This window comes from Panthera leo, chromosome E1, assembly GCF_018350215.1.
Source record: "Panthera leo isolate Ple1 chromosome E1, P.leo_Ple1_pat1.1, whole genome shotgun sequence".
Lineage (NCBI taxonomy): Eukaryota > Metazoa > Chordata > Mammalia > Carnivora > Felidae > Panthera > Panthera leo.
In genome coordinates, this window is record NC_056692.1 from 45684853 (window position 1) to 45704256 (window position 19404).

The 19404-nt window shown below is 34.7% G+C and overlaps 1 protein-coding gene and 1 pseudogene across 11 annotated transcripts in view; one reads left to right on the plus strand and one right to left on the minus strand.

Annotated features, from left to right (window-relative positions):
• Window positions 1–19404, plus strand: part of TANC2 (tetratricopeptide repeat, ankyrin repeat and coiled-coil containing 2) — a 361357-nt gene that overhangs the window by 147456 nt on the left and 194497 nt on the right. The gene's annotated exons all lie outside the window — the stretch shown is intronic.
• Window positions 14775–14952, minus strand: LOC122207513 (annotated as a pseudogene).

The following is a 19404-nucleotide window of genomic DNA, read 5'->3' on the forward strand; positions in this document are numbered from 1 at the left end:
AGATCAAATTTGTGACTATAATACTATCGTAAAATCTTCACCTATGTGAAATCTCATGGACAGTGTTTCTCATTGTGTGGCCCCTAGACTGCTTGTATTAGAAATACTGGGAGTGGGGCACCTGGGTGGGTAGCTCAGTCAGTTGAGCATCTGACTTTTGGCTTTGGCTCAGGTCATGATCTCATGGTTTCGGGAGTTGGAACCCAGCGTTGGGCTCTGTGCTCACAGCACAGAGCATGCTTGGGATTCTCTCCCTCTCTCTCTCTACCCCTCCCCAACTTTTCTGTCTGTGTCTCTCTCAAAATAAATAAATAAACTTTAAGAGAGAGAGAGAGTGAGGAAGAAAGAACGAAAGAAGGAAGGAAGGAAGGAAAGAAAGAAAGAAAGAAAGAAAGAAAGATAAGTAAATAAATAAATAAATACCAGGAGTGCTTCTTTGAAAAATGCAAATTCCTGAGTATCCAAATTTACCCAATCAATCTCACTTCACAGATTGTCTCATTAAATCTGGAGCCCAAGAAACTCTATTTTTAGCAATCTATTTTGCTCACTGAAGTTTGAGAACCACTACTCTGAGGAGTTACTTTAGATACTTGTTTTATTCTAGTACTAAGAGTTTATCCCTTCAGATCACTAAAAAAAAAAACAAAAAAAAAAAAAACATTTTGGAAGAACATCTTTTTAAAATGCGTAAGTTACTTATATACTGAATTTAATCTGACCTTTTCTTTATGACTTAGAGTTGTTATTATGAACATGAAAATGAACTAGTCTATAATATATCTTTGGTAACCTAATGAAGATGTAGCAGTTTGCTTCTACACCATGTGTCCAAACCATCATAGTTTTTCTGTTCTCTTCTTTAATCACAGACTTTCTTGTCAGTTTTCTCTTCTCTGATTTTACCTATTACAGTTCTTCATCCCCTTATAGTTTGAACTTAATGATGTGGACTTAGAAATCCTATCTCTAAACCTGTTGACCTGATTGTGGAATTTATGAAGATGTTCTTTTTATGTGTTATTTTGGTGAGATTCTACAGAGTTAAGGGAGTTTCTGGACCCACATACTGACATTTTAGGGTCTAACTTGACTTAGCCAAGTCTGTGCAAGGTTGTAAGAAACCATGATGATACTTTTCAACAGAGCTGTGCTTTTTCGGTACCGTATTAAAAGAAGTCTTTCTTTATAAACTTTGCTCAGTTTCCCATTTACTTATCTTTCTCGAAATGATCATTACCTCCTACGATGTTTTTTTTTTTTTTTCATTTGAGGACTAATATTTTCTAGAGGAAAATAGAGTCTTCCTAGGAAAATTATAGCATATGCTACAAATGAGGATAATTCCCAGGAAGATCTTTCTATAATTTTCCTGAGAAATGGTTATTAGTAAGCCTCATCTGTGTAAAAAATTCCTAGTATGTGTTCTTTTCTTTGATGTACAATTTAATTGGTAAGCTAATGAGCTGGCCCACTAGTTTCTTTTTCTATCTTAATAGTTATTTTGTTAGGGTCTCAATCATAGAAAACAGAGTTGTCCCAGCTAGTCTAAACAGAAAGATGTTTAGTGAAGGGTTATGATAGCTTTCAGAATCTCCAGGAGAGCCTGAAGAATGCAACCAGGAACTCGTACCTCCCTATAATCCTAAAGGAACACCACTGCCTCTATCACAATAGCCGCAAAGGAACCAGATGTCTTGACCTTAGTGTTTGCCAGAAAATGCAAACTTTCTATTTATGGCATTCTCTTACTTTGTCACTGAAGGCGTGGGAGGATAGGCACATCCTGCTGGTAAAAACTTAGGTTATATATCTGTACCTTAACTCAAGGCAATTTGAGAAATGTAGATTTTTGGCTTTCCAGCCATAGTAGTATAGGAACACAAATTGGAACAGGTTGAGTAAACCAGCTTATAGTGTTTGCCATAGTGGTCTTCACATTGTGCTTGAGCTTAATAGTTTCATACTTTCTACTCTTTTAATGAATGACACATCCAGTCAGAGTTAGATTCAGGAAAAAAGTCCCCATTTAGTGAGTATTCGTAAGCTGTGTGAATACATCAGTGATGCCTTAGTGCATTTAAACGGCAAGTCTTTCAATATTTCTTATAGGTCTTTTCAGTAATGTAAGTGGTGTTAACTAATAACTGATAATTTATTCTTTTATATTATTCTTTATGTACTTCTCACTGCTACTCTGGTGCTTGGGGCTTAACAATTGGTCTCTAGGGTGATGGGTATTAAGGCGCTTGGAATGAGCACTGAGTGTTATATGTTAGGTGATGAATCACAGAATTCTTCTCCTGAAACTAATATTACACTGTACATTAACTAACTTGAATTTAAATAAAAACTTGAAAGCACACAAAAAAATTGATCTCTATTGGTGATCTGAAGTATTTCATAGTTTAACAGTTGATGCAATTTTACCAATCTAATTAGCACAAATATAGTTTTGTAGATGATTTTACTTTATAATTAAAGTAACTTTTAAACTGTTTGTCACAGTACAGATTCTTTTTAGTGATTATATTATAATGATTTATTATTAGGATGGTGGTAATATAAGTGCTGAAGTGAATTTCTTTAAAAGTAACCCTTTTGAAGTCATCCCAAAGGTGATGTTAACATTTTTCTACTTCTACATTTGCCTTCGTTCATGAACTATAGGTCCAAACATTTTATTTTTTTCTATTAAATATTTAATAATATTTTTATATTGACACTTTAATTCTTTAAAAAAAAATTTTAATGTTTATTTATTTTGGAGAGAGAGAAAGAGAGAGAGAGAGCGAGGGAGCAGGAGAGCATAGAGAGATAGGGAGAACCAGAATCTGAAGCAGATTCCAGCTCTGAGCTGTCAGCACAGAGCCTGACATGGGGCTTGAACTCACAAACCACAAGATCATGACCTGAGCTGAAGTACAGTGCTTAACCAGCTGAGCCACTCAGGCACCCCAATACTTTAATTCTCTTGATACCAATATACCATATAAAATTTTTGGCAATTCATATTATTTTTGATGTGTTTAATTATCAGAATGTTCTAATTATTATAGTTGATTTTTTTTCGGTGTTGTTACAGTTGACACACAATGTCACATTAGTTTGAAGTATACAGCATAGTAACTTGACAAGTCTATATGTTATGCTGTGGTCACAAGTGTAGTAGCTACCCTCTGTCACCATACAACATTATTACAGTACCATTGACTACATTCCCTGTGCTGTATCTTTTATCCCTATGACTTATTCATTCCATAACTGGAAGCCTGTATCTCCCACTCCCCTTCACCCACTGTTACCCACACTTCTACTCCTCCCCTTTGGCAGCCATCAGTTTGTTTTCCGTATTTATGGGTCCACTTCTGCTTTTTGTTTGTTTATTCATTTTTTGTGTGTTTTAGATTCTACAGATCAATGAAATCCTATGATATTTGTCTTTTTCTGACTTATTTCACTTAGCATAATACTCTCTAGGTCCATCCATGTTGTTGTAAATGACAAGATCTTATTTTTTTGAGAATAACAACTCAAGCAACACTTGAGTTGCTTCGGTTTCTCGGCCATTGTAAATGATGCTGCAGTGAACATAGGGGTACATATATCTTTTTAAATTAGCGTTTTCATTTCGTTTGGGTAAATACCCAATAGTGGAATTACTGGATCATGTGATATTTCTATTTAGTTATTAGAGTTGAAATAAAATATGGTTTATATCTTTAGAAAGATACATCATACATATCATTGATACATCATACATATAATTGATTTATTTTTAGTTTTTTCCAGTGTGCATTTATGTATATTGTATGTATGCTTGAATGCTATTATTAGAAAACAAACTGAAAGTAATTTTATTAATCATTAACTCAAGGAGTTAGAAGACAAGTAAATATAAAAGAAATAATAGCGGTGCCTGGGTGGTTCAGTCAGTTAAGCGTCCAGCTCTTGATTTCAACTCTGGTCGTGATCTCACGGTGGTGACATCGAACCCCACATCCAGCTCTGTGCTGGGTGTGGAGCCTGCTTAAGAGTCTCCCTCCCTCTCCCAATGCCCCTCTCTGCCTGTATGCACACATGCACTTCCTCTCTCTCTTTCTCTCAAAAACAAAAACAAAATTAAAGGCAGAAATGAGTAAAAACAAAAAAAAATTATTGATAGTGAAGACACAAACAAGTTTACTGGAAAGACTAAGAGAATAGAAACATGTTAGAAAGGAATGATCAAAGTAAAAAAGAGAGAGGAGAGATAAGTAATATGTATAACACACACATAAAATAAATGATGGGGCACCTGGGTGGCTTAGTTGGTTAAGCATCCAACTTTTTAAGTTTTTATGTTTATTTTTGAGAGAACATGGGGAGGGGCAGAGAAAGAGGGGGTTGGAGGATCTGATGTGGGTGCAGTGCTGACAGCAGACAGCCCAATGCGGGGCTCAAACTCACGAACCATGAGACCATGACATGAGCCAAAGTCCGATGCTTAACCGACTGCGCCACCCTGGTGCCCCGCAGCGTCCGACTCTTGATTTCAAGTCATGATCTCACAGTTTGTGGGTTTGAGCCCCCAGTCGGGCTCGACACAATGAACACGGAACCTGCTTGGAATTCTCTCTCTCCCGCTCCTCCCACTCCACTTTCTCTCTCTCTCTTTCTCAAAAATAAATAAATAAACTTAAAAAAAATGAAACGAAATAGTCACTGATAATGTTTTCTTATTATAAGAGATTATAGTATTGAGCTTTATGGCAAAACAACTTAAAAAAACTAGAGGAAATGAGGTTGCCTGGCTGGCTCATTCAGTAGAACATTTGACTCTCCATCCTCAGGGTTGTGAGTTCTAGCCTCACACTGGTCACAGAGATTACTTTAAAAAAATAATAATTAAAAGCACACCTTAAAAAAAAACAACCAGAGGATGTGGAAGAAAACAAACTGTAAAATTGACTCAAACAAACATAAAAATATGACTAGCCCCGTTACCATAGAAATCAAAGATCCCTAAGAGTCAGCAGGCACAGATGATTTTGCAGGCAAGTTTTGCTAAACGTTTAAGTAATGATAATAGTAATAATAGATAATGTTTATTTAGCTCTTCCTATGTTCCAGACAATATTAAGCACTTTACACGTGTGAGCAAATTTAGTTTTCAGAGAAATTTAAGTGGATAGTCAACAGCTTCTGTTGTGAAAACTTTCAAGGAGGACAAGCTTTCTGCTTTGTTGCATTCCTATTCATTGTTGAAGAGTTTTAACTGTCAGTATTCTAATTTACGTGGGTGGAAATCTGCCCTTCTTTTGTTCCCACCCATTACTCCTAGTGCTGCCTTTTAGCTGTATGACATAAATGAACCTCTCTTTCCCATGGCAGTCCTTTATATCCCAGAAAACTACCATCAGATCTCCTTTTCTCTCGCTTAAGGAACTTCATTTAAGACCTTTCCAATATCAAGATGGGCCTACCTCTGTGTTATTTCCTTTTTTTCTATCAAAATAGACATGACATTATTTTGGAATTACTTTTCCTTCTGACCCCTTATTGAGTCTTAGTGTTTTTCCCTTTTTAAAAATTTTATATCAACTAGTTCATATCTGTATTTTGCCACTGTCTAGTCCTGTAGTCCTCCTAATTTCCTGTATGATTTTGCAAAGACTGCTAGTAGTAATTTGATGTTCCTATTCTTGTGTTCTTTTAGAAACCAAATGTCAGTTGTGTGGGCCTGTGTTTTGAATGTTTTTTAACTCATAACTTAGATTTCATTAATTCTTAGCAATATTTTTTCTACCTTTTTTAGTTTAAATATATTTTCATTTATGGAGAAGATTAAAGGAAATTAAGGGTTGAGTAATTGTTCTATGTCTCTTGGTTGGAGGCTGGATGTTGTTAAGCATGGCAAACTTTGTGGAGTCCATTATACTTGCGTTCAAGCCCTGACTCTGCCACTTACTAGCTGTATGACTTGATCAAGTCACTTACCTACTCTGAGCATGTTTGCTTATCTGTATTACTATTATCATTTTTATTATTTCTGCCTCACAGAGTATTGTATGGATTGGAGAAGATATTATGTATGTCAAGAACATAGAGTTTAGGTCATAGCAGCTGATTCATAAGTGGAAGCTTATAACAAAATCATTTGTTATCTTTCTCATGCGCTGGATCTGGCTTTCCCTTGTCCATCTTTTTATTCTAAAAATATCCCAACAATCCTTTGTACTGTCTTAGAAACAGCTCTTCTCAGCTTGGGTTCTATTCTTCCTTGACAATATAATTGAAGGGTTTTCCACTCTTCATCTTTGATTATGTCCTCTCTCTGTGTATTTCTTTTTTGGACACAGATCTGTCTTTATCAGAAAATTCCTACTATGGCCATGTTTCTTTCTTTATATTTTACATACATTTGTGAATATATAAATTACTTATTAATTTTTAGCCTATACTCTCAATCTGTATTCCCTCTTAGAATTACTCATCAGTGGCTCATAGCTTCTGTTCTATTCTCTGCTTTTTTTTTTTTTTTCTAAGAAATCTGCTTCCCTAAACTGTGAAGTGTAGAGTTGATCAGTATTCCTGTTAGAGTGGTGGCCCACTAAACCAGGGACACCTAGGATCTGGGGTGGAGAAGGCAATTTAGTAAGATGCAGTCTGGTAGCAATCACTAAGTGGAGGCCTAAACAGACCCTAAATATTAGGATGATCAGCTATAGGTAATTGTGTGTCACAGGAAGGAGGTGGAACCTATCAATCCAAGGAAAGGGAATCTAGGAGCAGATGACAGGCAAAGTTCTAAGAGGGCAGGTGGTCAACATCAAGAAAGATGTTTAACAAGGACAACACATCATAAAGTAATTTTTGGCAGATATTTATGGAATGAAGATTTAGATAAATCTGTAATGTGGCAGAATTAAGGCTCAGAATTCTGGGCCCAAAAGAACTGATAGTGCCATATTGGTCAAGAGCTAGGCTCTTGGACAAAGAACCAGGTTAAAATTCCACACTCGTTAATTTGTAAGCTGTATATCTGGATAGATTAACTCTTTTTGAGCCTATTTTTCTGTAAATGTACAGTAAGAATAATAAAACCTTAGGACTGAGGGTGGTACAGAAATGTTTGCAGTTTCTCTAATGTGCCTAGCACTTACTGATATAAAATGTAAGTATGATTTGACAGTTACTTTTTAAATATTATTATTCTTACCATCATTAAGCTCTGTAGCATTCAATACCATATCGTGGATACAATCCTCAATATTTAAAAATGCCTCAAAGAAAATATACATTTATTTGTCATAATATTACATTGGCTAGCTTAATTTCCTTTGAATGAAATTATATCATCTTACTGTGGTCAATTCACATTTATTTGAAACTTCAGTTAATAGTATATCTTTGTTTAAATTAATAAATAAAAATTTTGGTACATTAAATCTTTCAAAATGTTCAGTGTATATAATTGGAGAAAATAGTAAAAGAATCCTAACAGGTGGAAAGTTGACAATCATTTGGTTAATAATCTCTGATACCCTTTTTAGCTGCCGTGTGGTGGTTCTAAGAGTTATGTATCATTTTCCTCTTTTTTTCTTTTACGATTTTTAAGTAATCTCTATACCCAACATGGTTTTCAAACTGACAACCCTGAGATACAGAGTTGCACACTTTTCTGACTGAGCCAGCCAGGAACCCCAGACGTCACTTTAAAACATGGCAAATACCATGGAGGTTACAGGGAAAAAAAAAAAAAAAACAAACTCCTTTGTCCATGCCTCCTGTGATCTTCCCCAGAAAACTCACAACAATTTTATGCCATAGTTCCTAGAAAGGCTATGTTTATGCTTAATTGGCTCTATCTCTTTGCTTGCTTTTCTGCCTACTTCCTGTGGAATGTAAGCAGGTTTAAAAGTGTCAAGTGTTGAATGTAAGAATTAAATAGTATCGGTCATCAGGAATACTGCTCAGTCACAAAGCATCATGAAAGGCATATAAGTCAATATCCATGATTCAAAAGAAATCCTCTTAGTGACTCTCCAAACAGGAAGTAAATGATAGTATGGGATAATAGAAAGCTTAGCACAGAGTATATATTCCCATTATAATAACAGGACTTATTATAATGCTAAACCATATTTTTCTTATTATAGAAAATTATGTGCCCAAATTGATGCATTCAGCCAGCCAAAAGTAATAAACATGTGGCATTGGCATGACAGAATGCTCCCTCTCTAATGAACATTTTAAACACCAGAGGGCAGAATGTTCCAGAGGACGTTTTCTTTATTATAAATACATCATCTTGTCATTTATTCTTTCATGTCACTGGCTGCATTAAAAATAGAGATACGATCATTTTGGAATTGTCTACGTGTATGAATGGTTTGTTTTGTTTAGACAACATAATGAACAATGTTCTCATATGTACCAGTGTTGGTTCAGCATCTAGATTTTCTCTCCCTTTCTAGGTTAAAGTCTGTATTTCTGGCTTCTAAAGTGATTATATTTTTTAAAAGTTATGTATACATCTGTATCATTTAGTGAATTTCATAAATTCACATTCATTTAATGAATTAAGTAAAGTGAGAGGAAGGAGATTTGATATGTATATCTTGTAGCTCAATATGCTCTTTTGTGTTCTATTTATCAATAAAAAAAATCCTGAAAGAGCCACCTGCAAGCTTAATGATCCTTTTAAAATGTTGAGAATATAATTTAGAAGTAGCATCCCACATTTGGGAAATTTTTTCAGGGATTAGGTAATAAAGTCAACATATCAAGTAAAAACTGTGTATAATGAAAATTATCCTCAGAAATCCTTTAAATATCATTTATGCATTCATCAAGTAAATATTGCTTTTCATATGTCCAACCTGCCAGCTTATCTTACTCTCCTTTTGACCACCAGATGAATAGTTGTCTTATGTGTAGAGGCCACATTATATGATATTTAGGAATGTATTACTTTCTCTTCTCTTAGTCACAATTTTACTGTTGCAAATTGAAGTTATAATCTGGAGCATTAGCAATTCCTAGTAAAGGAAAAACTCCACATTAGAAATCTGGCCAAAACTTGAATTGCTGTAACAAGAAGGATGGATACGTTCTTACTTCTGTGAAAATAGTAATTTCGTGTATTCACCTCTTCATAAGTATTACCCTACCTTTAAACACTGTGAAGTTTAATTCTGATGATTACTTCTTAGAGAAAGCTTATACAGGGGGAAGATTGGAGAAAGAATAAAAATAAAAACAATAGAAAATTCTGTAAGTTTTAGAATGGTTTACCTAAATTCAGCACAAGGGAGTTAAAAATTAGTAGCCAATGAAATAGCTTTAGCCCCTTAAATCTCTCTCTACTTGTACCATCAATTAAGCCCATTTTTACAAAAACAGAACCTATATATTTTGTCTTTTAAAGTACCTCAACTATATCCTCTTGCTGATTAGCTAATACAGAGCATTAGCAACATTAAAATGAATGTCAGTGGAAAAATGATTATTTGTCAAAGTTTGCATTTTTTAAACATAATTATTCTGGAATCCATCTAATGCATGGATCAGCTCAACTTGATTTGGGACAGATGTGAACCTGCCCTCTTTTTCCTAAAGGTATTGAGTTCTTGGTATTCTAAAAGTAACAAGTAAAGAGAATTTCCCTCAAAAGTAACCATTGTGCCAAGACAATATTTGATTTTAAAACTTTACTAGAGAGAAGGGTTAGACAGAACTGAGGTATGCTCTCTGTGGAATTTTCAAATCTAACATAAATGCTTACTTTTAGGTTTGACCTATAGTTTTCTAGTTAGGTGAGGTGAAAGTAATTAAAAGTCATTTGAAACAAGTTTCTCACTTTGCATGTTCTTTAGTGTTGTCATTCTATAGAAATTACTTATACTACTTTATCTCCAACTTATAATTTTCTTAAGACAATTATTATTAGTCATGTAGGGACGGTGGAATTACTTTTACATGATTATCTTAAATAATCCTTTAACATTAGTCCACAGCATTTCTGTTTACTATTTAGTATCTCTGTAATTCTATTTATTTTTATTTTTTATTTTTTAAGTTTTAGAGCGCAAGGGGGGGTAGAGGGGCAGAGGAAGAGAGAGAGAGAATCTTAAGCAGTCTCCATGCTCAACATGGAGCCTGATGTAGAGCTCAATCCCTTGATCCTGGGATCATGACCTGAGCCAAAATCAAGAGTCAGATGCTCAACCAACTGTAAAGTAGGTACCCCATGTTTACTGTAATTTTAAAATGAAATGACTCCTTGCAACAAATATGTACAGTGTGGTGAGACCAGATATTCAATCAAACATGAAAACTAGCCAGAAATATATTTACTCTTTCTGGCCATTTTCTGCCTATTGACTTCTGTAGAAATCTATTTTCTATTTTATCTTCACTGTTTTGCTTAATTAGGTATTTTTAAATAAGATAACAGATTTTTAGAATTTCAAGGCTTTACATTACATTATTTTATTTCTACCATTGCTTTAGAAAGAAGTAGAAAATATGTTATTACTCAAATTGTACTGCTGATGAGTTTGAGGATTGGAATTAAGGACTTACCAAGCAACTAAGCATTATTACAACTACAATCAGAACACTAGTCAAGTGTGTGTCCTTTCTATTAAACTGTAGTCCTTTTCATTTACATTTCACTGAGGTTATCATCATTTATGAAGATGAACACATCATAAATCTATAACTAACAAATATATAATTATACCAGAATTATTACAGTGGCAATACTGCCCACATAAGAGAACAATGTAATAAGTGATTTACCTAATTGTTTTGCTTTATTTTGTATCTGAACATTTCATTATATATGCAGTGCTAGGAGAGAAGCATACATCACTATGATACAGAACCCTTGCATGTAGAATTCCCCTATCTAAATAGATGGATAGCACCAGTGGCTCATGTTCCAGAAGCCTACTGAAAGTTGGCTCAGAGCCATCTAGAGTACTGCAGAGGGAGTACCATTGCCACTGCTCAATTCATGCACTGACACTGTCCCTAGTTCTCTCTTCTCCTGTGTTTCTTTTTTGACACTGTCCTGCTGTCCACTGGAAGGGAAGGAACTCTTCTGGATTCCTGGAAGGCAAGGAAAAACTGATGAGAAAGGTTCTCCAGGCCTCATAGGGGAAGGCCTTCAGAAGCATAGAATGGAACAGTAACCCTGTCTCTCCAGTGAGTGACACAAGGAATTTCCTGGATCATAAGTAAAGGCTACGGGCATTTTCAGGGAAGTTAGTGTCTTTTGAATCTTTATGCTTCTAGAAGGAATACAGGAGGTGGTTTGCCTGTCTTTGAAAATGATACCGTTGCTACTATATCAGTCAGTTGATGGTTCTCTAGTTTTGGTGTATCTGAAACTTACCCTCTGAATGAAAGACATTTAATCAGTTTTTTAATATCTCTGTTTAAAAATAAATTTTCTGCTATCACATTCTTGACAGTTCTTTACTTATCACTGTCTTAATTTTTCCATTTAACCCAATAAATTATGAAGATACCACAGGCACATATTAGCTTGCTAAAGTGTTATTAATCTTTTTCGTTACCTCAGGATGTGGTTGTTTTGTTAGTGTCTACTTAGTTACTGTATTTTGTAATATCTATTCACACAGCTGATTTAGGAATTCAGAACAGTGAACTCTGAGGAGGAGGAGTTTATAGCTTTAAGGCACGAGGAGCTTACAGCTTTTTAATATAAATTGTTCCCAGAATCCATGTCACAGCTCCTTATATGGTGCTGCTTTTTTCTTCTCGGTTGCTATGACAACAGCAGCACTGCACCATTCATCAGCTCTGGACCTGGGCTGCATTGCTAGCCCTCCGTGTTACTCCTGAATGTTAAGAACATCCGTGAATCATTCACTATGTTAATGCTGCGCCATTAGAAACCTAAGAACCAGTCCTTCCAGCAGTTTGCTCTACCAGGAGGGTAAACTAAACTGCGCCACAGAGGAAAAATTACATAAAAGCATTTCTTTTTCTCCTAAGGGAATCATACAGTCTATCTCTGCTGCAGTATTCTGAAAGGATAAGCTTCTGTCAGGCGATCTAATGAAAAGAACTCATCTGTAATCTTTCTTGAAATCATTAGCTGTTCAAAACAAGTATCACATTGCATCTCTGGATATAAAAAGAAGCAGGTGATGTTGTTAGGGGTTCTAAGCTCCTTTGGGAGCATCACTTGTGCTTTGGGACCATAATCAACATCTGCTGTAAGAAGTATCACCTGTAACGCGCAGTAAGTTCTGGGCAGTGTGAAGAACTGGCTGGGGAAGATTAAAGTGTGGGTCATCACGGATATGTCAGATCTGATAACAGCATGACCAGTGAGTAAGAAGAAGCCTTTCAGGTTTGCAGGAGAAAAAGCTATATGGTATTGACTAATGAGGAAGAAAAACTAAAGCCTGTGAGTATGATGAGTAGAGTATTTGTGTGTTACATGGATTTCTGAGCTGTAAGGCCTACTTTGAGCTTTGTAGGAAAAGAAACGCAACCTAAGAGAATTTGACACTTAGTTTATAGGAAGCCATTAAGAAATGTCATTAGGCACATTTATTTTTTAATTGTGTGTTCTTTTATTCTGTGTGGGAATGAATCTGTTAAAATAGTTTTCATATTTTAAAAATAATATTTCATTGTGAAGAAAGATACTAATTTTTTAATGTAAATGTGATGGTCAAGTTGCTTTTTTTTGTTAGATTGTGATTCTAGCATAGATTTCTACTTCTTATTGCAATATACTTATAAGTAAAATACATTTTTAAAACGTGACAGTATGGGAACCTAGAATTGTTTAAGCCTGCTTATTTCATTATCAGAATGCTTACGAACGGATGTTCTTGTACAGTGTAAGGATTTTTTTTAAACTTGACATTATTGCTGTTATTTTATTTATAGTGTCTGTTTTTCCAATTGAGAAAGGTAAATTATTTATCATTCTTGTATTTTTAGACCAGTTAGTAATTATCAATTTAAGGCAAATTGAATTTTTAGATTGAATTTTCTCACAAGACTCTTGTTTTCTGGTTCTTAATTATTTTCTCTTTTTAGTTCTTCAGCTAGCCATGGTAACTTAGAAATGTACTAAAAGTAGGAACTTTGGTTTTTCAAAATTAGAATATTTAGACTGATCTTCAGCCACTTCACAAAAGAAAAAGGCATTTCATCTGGGCTTATACTTTTAGTTAGTTATCTTCCTTAATTGATCTTCTTAAATGCATGTTGTTCAGAGAAGATATATTTTAGGGACATAACTGGGTTCCTTTAATTTGCACAATGCGAGGGTGGGGGGAGATTTTGTTTCTTTGTTGTTACTACATTTTAATTATAATCCTTCTTCCATTTTTGAGATTTTTGCCTATAGGTCTATACATTTGACTTTGCCCAGCACTTAAGAAATAGGGAGAATTAATATATTAAAGAATAATGAAGGTACTAATCATTTACATGTACTGTCATATCTGTCTTTAATAAAAGGGTTTTACTTTTATTTGAAAGCATATATTTAATAGATTAAGTGAATTGAATATTCACATTTTACCCATTGTCGTGTAAGAAGATAGGAATTTTAAATTTTGTGTCTAGTTAGTAACTGTGTATGTTGCAAGCTGACACTCTTTTATGACTAGTTTATCCCCACAAACATATATATACAAATGATTTTGTGTCCCATTATCCCTGAAACCATAATTCTTATTAATCGTAACAGCGACTAATTTGGGCACTTTTTAATAAGGATAGTATTTTTAATATTCATTTATTGTAATCTTCCTTAGCATATCCTGTGATTTTTTTTCTGTTTGGGGCCTTGCCCAGTGGATATATTCCTGAAAGATTGCATATAAACATGTTTGTTTGTTTATAAATTGTCTAAATTAAAATCTGCCCACGAAGCTCCCTATTTTGAGAGATTCTGCAGTAGGTTAATTTGGTGAATCTGTATTATCGTATACTAAGTTTTTTTTAAGTGAGAGCCATCTGGTTTTTTTCAGTATATAAAGATTCAAATTATAGATTTAACTAGCAGCATTCTATGAAAAAAATTAAGCCTCATGCTATGTAATTTATAGTTTAACCCCTCATTTTAAAAATCTTTGGTTTACTTTTTGAAATCCTTTAAGGTCTTTTCAGTATTATTCATATAACAGATAACTGGCTAAAGTCTTAATTGGTAGTAGATACTGCTTTTATTTGGGAGGAAATGTACTAGGAAATAATGTATAAAGCTTACAAGAGGCTTAAGAGTCCTCCCTAGTTGCCATTAACTAAAACTTACACATGTCATTCTAATAACACTTGTGAATATCTAGAAATTCATTAGTACCACAAATAATGTTTTACAAGGAAACAGGTGCTTCATTTATGTCAGGATCTACATTAAAACTTAAAATCTCACGTTGGTGATAAATTATTTTAAAAGAATGATTCCTAGTTATTTTTTTCTCATGGGAATCAGTCATAATATTTCCATGATAATTGTGTTTTCTTTATCACTCTAACATTATATGTATAGTAAAACATTTTAACCATTTGTAAGTGTTGCAGCTTAGGGCATGTCAACCTCTCTGAAGCTTCCCTTTTATAAATTTAATGAAATAATGCCTTTTCGCAATGTCATTATAGGCAGTAAGAAAGACAATATAGTAAAGGATTTAGTATAGGACTTAGCACAAAGCAAACATTTTCTGAGTAATGCTCTTCTCTACCCGTCCTCTCCACTGACCTACTTTGGTGGTTCTTGGACTTTTCCTTGGGAGTACCTTTAGGACAGAGGAATTTGAATGCATACCAGAGGTGTGTGGGATGTAGCCTAAAGTTGCTTCCAAAAGCAAATGTGGAAATTTCCTGATAGTCTCATATTTTTCTTTTAAAATAATCTACATTCTACATTTTTTACACTTGATCTTAGCCAAAAGGCCGAGAAGCGATACATTCTACATTTTTTAATCATAAAACATGTTTTCCAAAAAAAAAAAATCTTTGAGTAAAATTCCTTCTTCAGGAAAATATGTCTTATTTTCTCCTATTAACATGCATACCCCAGCATATTGCTACCTATCTCTATGAATTTCTAAATGTAAGACATACCACTTAGATCTCTTGGTCTGGATATCATTTTTAGGAAATGAAGATCCTGACATAAGAGGCATGTATTTCCCTGAAGAAATAGATTGAGAATCAATAGGTAGGGATGAAAAATGAATCTGGTTAAAGCTGAAAACTTACTCAGTTCAAAAGAGTGAGTAGTGAGATGGAGCTGGTCAAGCTGTAGTGAGATGAGAAAGGAATACCTTCAAGTAAGAAATAAAGAAAAATGATAATGGAGAAACTAATAGTTTATCATTTTTAAAGCTATGAGAAGTCCTGCAATAAAGGAACCTATTTTAACTGTTTAATCTAGCACCTCTAAAACTTAATTTGCCAACAGACCCCTTTTTTCTTACACAGCTCCCACAAAATCATGACAAGTATTCCAAGGAGCACACTTAGGGACATAAATGACTAAAGGAAGTTATGTCATTTAGAAGGAAAGAAGAGTGGGTGACCGTACAGAACAAAGCTTGGCAGCAATCGTTTTGGCACTGCAGAAGATTATGGAAAAGCTACATTTTAACTCAAATACCCCCACCCAAAGTCTGCTTTAATTTTAAAGAATCATATTATTTTTTAAAGGGAGGAAAGCTTATCATGTGGATCAGAAAGTGGAGTGATAAAGTGACTTGAGTAAAACTTGAAGCAAGAGTATACAGGACACATTCACCTGGTAAATAACATTAGTTTGTCTGGAACAGAGGTTTCACAGAGGATGCTGTGGAAGTGAATACCAGGACCGGATTGGGGAGGTTTTTGGGGCAATGGTAAGCTAAGACGGTAGCCATGGAAAAGGTATATGGAGAGGAAGGTTTTAAGGAATAAGAAAATTGGTGACTGGCCAGTTACAGGATCCAGGAATATGGAAGATCTGTCAAAGATGATGCCAAGACTTTAAGAATGAGACTTGATGTTCTCATTAATAGGAACAGAGAGATTAAGGCAACTGGTTTTGAGGCACCGGGAGTGAGTTTGAGGTGGTAACAAGGTATCAGAGTAGAAATGTGGTTGCAACACTTGAAAAAGAAGTAAGATTTTAAGATATAAATGTGTAAGTTATACTTTAAGAGTAGGTAAAAATTTCTTGAAAATGAGAGAACACATAAACAGAACAGGTGGGAAATGAGTACTTCATGAGCATTTAACAGGCATTTCACTTTAATTCACTTGATTTTTTCAGTGGCAGTTTAAATTTTTATGGCTCTGATCTTACAGATGAAGAAAGCAAGACCTAATCAGGTTAACCAGTAAGCAATTTAAGCATAAGAGATCAGGATTCCAACTTAGGTCTTTCTCTAACTTCTGTACCTCCTCTCAGGGGTGAAGAAGAAAATCTTAAGGAATATCCATTTAAGGGAGTGAAAGGGGAAAACCCATGGCAAAAGAAGGGTGAGATGAATTAAGGGAGAGTCTGAAAGATACTGGGAGAACCAAGGTGGTAAAACTGTTATGGAAGCCAAAGTTTGCAGGGGTTTTAGAGAATACTTAATCACCATTTTCATTCGCTTAGAAGTCAGGAATATGAATTCATACGGGACCATGAATCTATTGTTGTTAAGTGATTGTGCTTTTGGTTTTCCAGAGCCTTAGTCCAGTCTCTTAGCTGCAGTGATCTACATTAGGCAAACAGTATTCTATTTCTTTAAAGAGGAGAAAGGGAGAGAGGCCACCTGAAGCAGGTGAGAGTAGAGAGGGGAGAAGGAAGCACCTAGCGAGTTATCCACAGCCAAGTACACTTCTTGGAGTTCAGTTGGTTTTCTGTGTCTGTAATATATAGTTAGAAATAGGACTCTTCAAGACGTTTGAAGATAAAATAAGTTTCTCTTCATTTAACATCATCCCAATAAATTTCCCATTTTTATTTTAACATAATTTAAGTTATCCCTAAAGCAAGATGACTATCTTACATTAATTCCTGCAATATGATGTAGTAGTTCATATTCTACCACCTACGAGCTTTGTGATATTGGGTATGTTCTGTAACCTCTCTGTGTTTCAGTTTCTTCATCTGTGAAATAAGTAGAACAGTTCCCGCAGGGTTTGTCAGGATTAGATGTGTTTTTACGGGCAAATTGCTTTCACAACAGCATTGTGAAAACTTACCATATGGTTCATGGTAAGTTACTGAATAATAATAATAATTGATGACAATGTCACTTACTGGCTATTGCAACACCCTGTTTATTTCTTCCTGTACCTATCTTTACTTTTCCTGTTTTTCCTTTGGTGATAAGGGAAAGTGTCTTTACTTTTTCTTGTTAGGTTAAGTTATTAAAGTGAGCAGAGAGTAATTAAAGCTCTGATCAGAATGTTTAAAGCATGCCTAGATTTAGAAAACATCTTGCAGTCAATAGCGGTGGGTACTAGTGTGGACTTTTCTCTGGAACACTGTTACAGTAATCATTAATGTTCCAAGTATTTCAGTGTGAATTTGTGTTACTTCCAGTAGAAATTGGTTTCACAGTCGAACTAAAACAATCCATAAGTGTATAATTTCCTTTACCTTGTTTAAAAGAATCCCCTTCCCCGACAATATGAATAAACAAGTATATTGTCATATTATAATTATATAATGAGAAGCTTAGAATTACGGCAAAATTATGCATTCAGTGCAGAGTGGGCTTTTCATGTTAGCATTTGTTACAAATATAAGTTTTTAATTATTTAGCAGTGTTGGTTAGCATAAATGGCTGTATAACATAGTGTGTGGACTCTGTAACTAGACTGCCTGGATTTGAATCCTGAATGACACTTACTAGTTCTGTGCCCTTGGGCAAGTAATTTAACCTCTCTGTGCCTCAGCTTCCTCATCTGTAAAAAAACAGGTAATAATAGTATCTACTTCATACAGTTGTTGTGAGGATTAAATGAGTAAAATACTTTGAATGGTTTCAGATCATAATTGTCCAGTTGTTGTTAACTTTTATTGTGATTTAGTATGTGTGTGATGTAGGTCTTGTCTCCTTACAAGGCAGAAACCATATTTATCCCGTTTATTATTATATTACCAGTTGTTAGCACAGTGCCTGGAACATAGTAGATGTTCAATAAACATTTGTTGAATAAATCAGTGGAACATTCTGAGCTTACCTAGGACTTCAGTAATACTAGCTTGAATTCAGCTAAGCCGGCCAAAGCAGATAACCTGTGTATAATATTAAATATTCTGTTCACTAAGATTTTATTGAAGTGAAGTCTTGAAAATGCCTGACTCGCCATTTTATTTATTGATCAGACTTATTAAACACTTTTAAACTGAGGCTAGAATTAAGTATGGCAAATCAGGCTCCTTCTCCCCTCTCTGAGGCTCAAGAATCTCTGAAAATATTATAGTGCCTAGAAGAGGAAGAAATAGCTTTATGCCAATTTTGACTTGGTTTAAGAATTTCTTACTGAAAAGTTGCTCTGATGTATGAGGTCAGCTTACCTAAGCTCAAGGCTAGGGGCATACTGTGGTTCTATGTCTCTCCTTTTTAAGTACCGGAAAAGGTCAGATTTAGTTTGGCAAAACTGAGATTAAAAATTACCATTATTTTCTTGTACCCACACCTAGGTTTTCTCTATTGTGTTGGGGAATTCTTTTTATTGTACCCAAATGTCTAGTGTTTTCTACTCTTCCTCTTTCTGGGGATAAGTCATTGCCTAAAGGAACAGTTTTTGTAGCTATTTTAATATCTAGACTATTTAGCTTAGATTATTTTATTTTTTTATGTTTATTTATTTTGAGAGAGAGAGAGAGACAGAGCATGAACAGGGGAGGGGCAGAGAGAGAGGGAGACATCGAATCTGAAGCAAGCTCCAGGCTACCAGCTATCAGCACAGAGCCTGACGCAGGGCTGAACTCACAAACCATGAGATCATGACCTGAGCCATAGTTAGACACTTAACCGACTGAACCATTCATGTGCCCCCAGCTTAGATTATTTAAATTAGGAACTACCTCTTCTACTTCTAACTTAATTTTAATTTTATTCTAATTTTAATTATATAATTTTTCCCAAGTTATGCCTTGGGTTTTGAAAAGACTTTTTTTTTTTTTTTTTTTTTTTTTTTTGGTCAATGTTAATCTATCTGAAGTAGTTTTGTTTTATATTTTTAGTATTGCTTTTGACATTTTAATTCTCCAATAGTTTATTGTTAAGAATGTAGTCAGTAAAGTACCAGGTATTATATGGAGATGTTGAATCACTAAGTTGTACATGTGAAGCTAATACCGCACTGTGTCTTGACTGGTATTTAAATAAAAACTTTAAAAAATTGTAGTCATAACATCAGATAACTCCCTTTTAT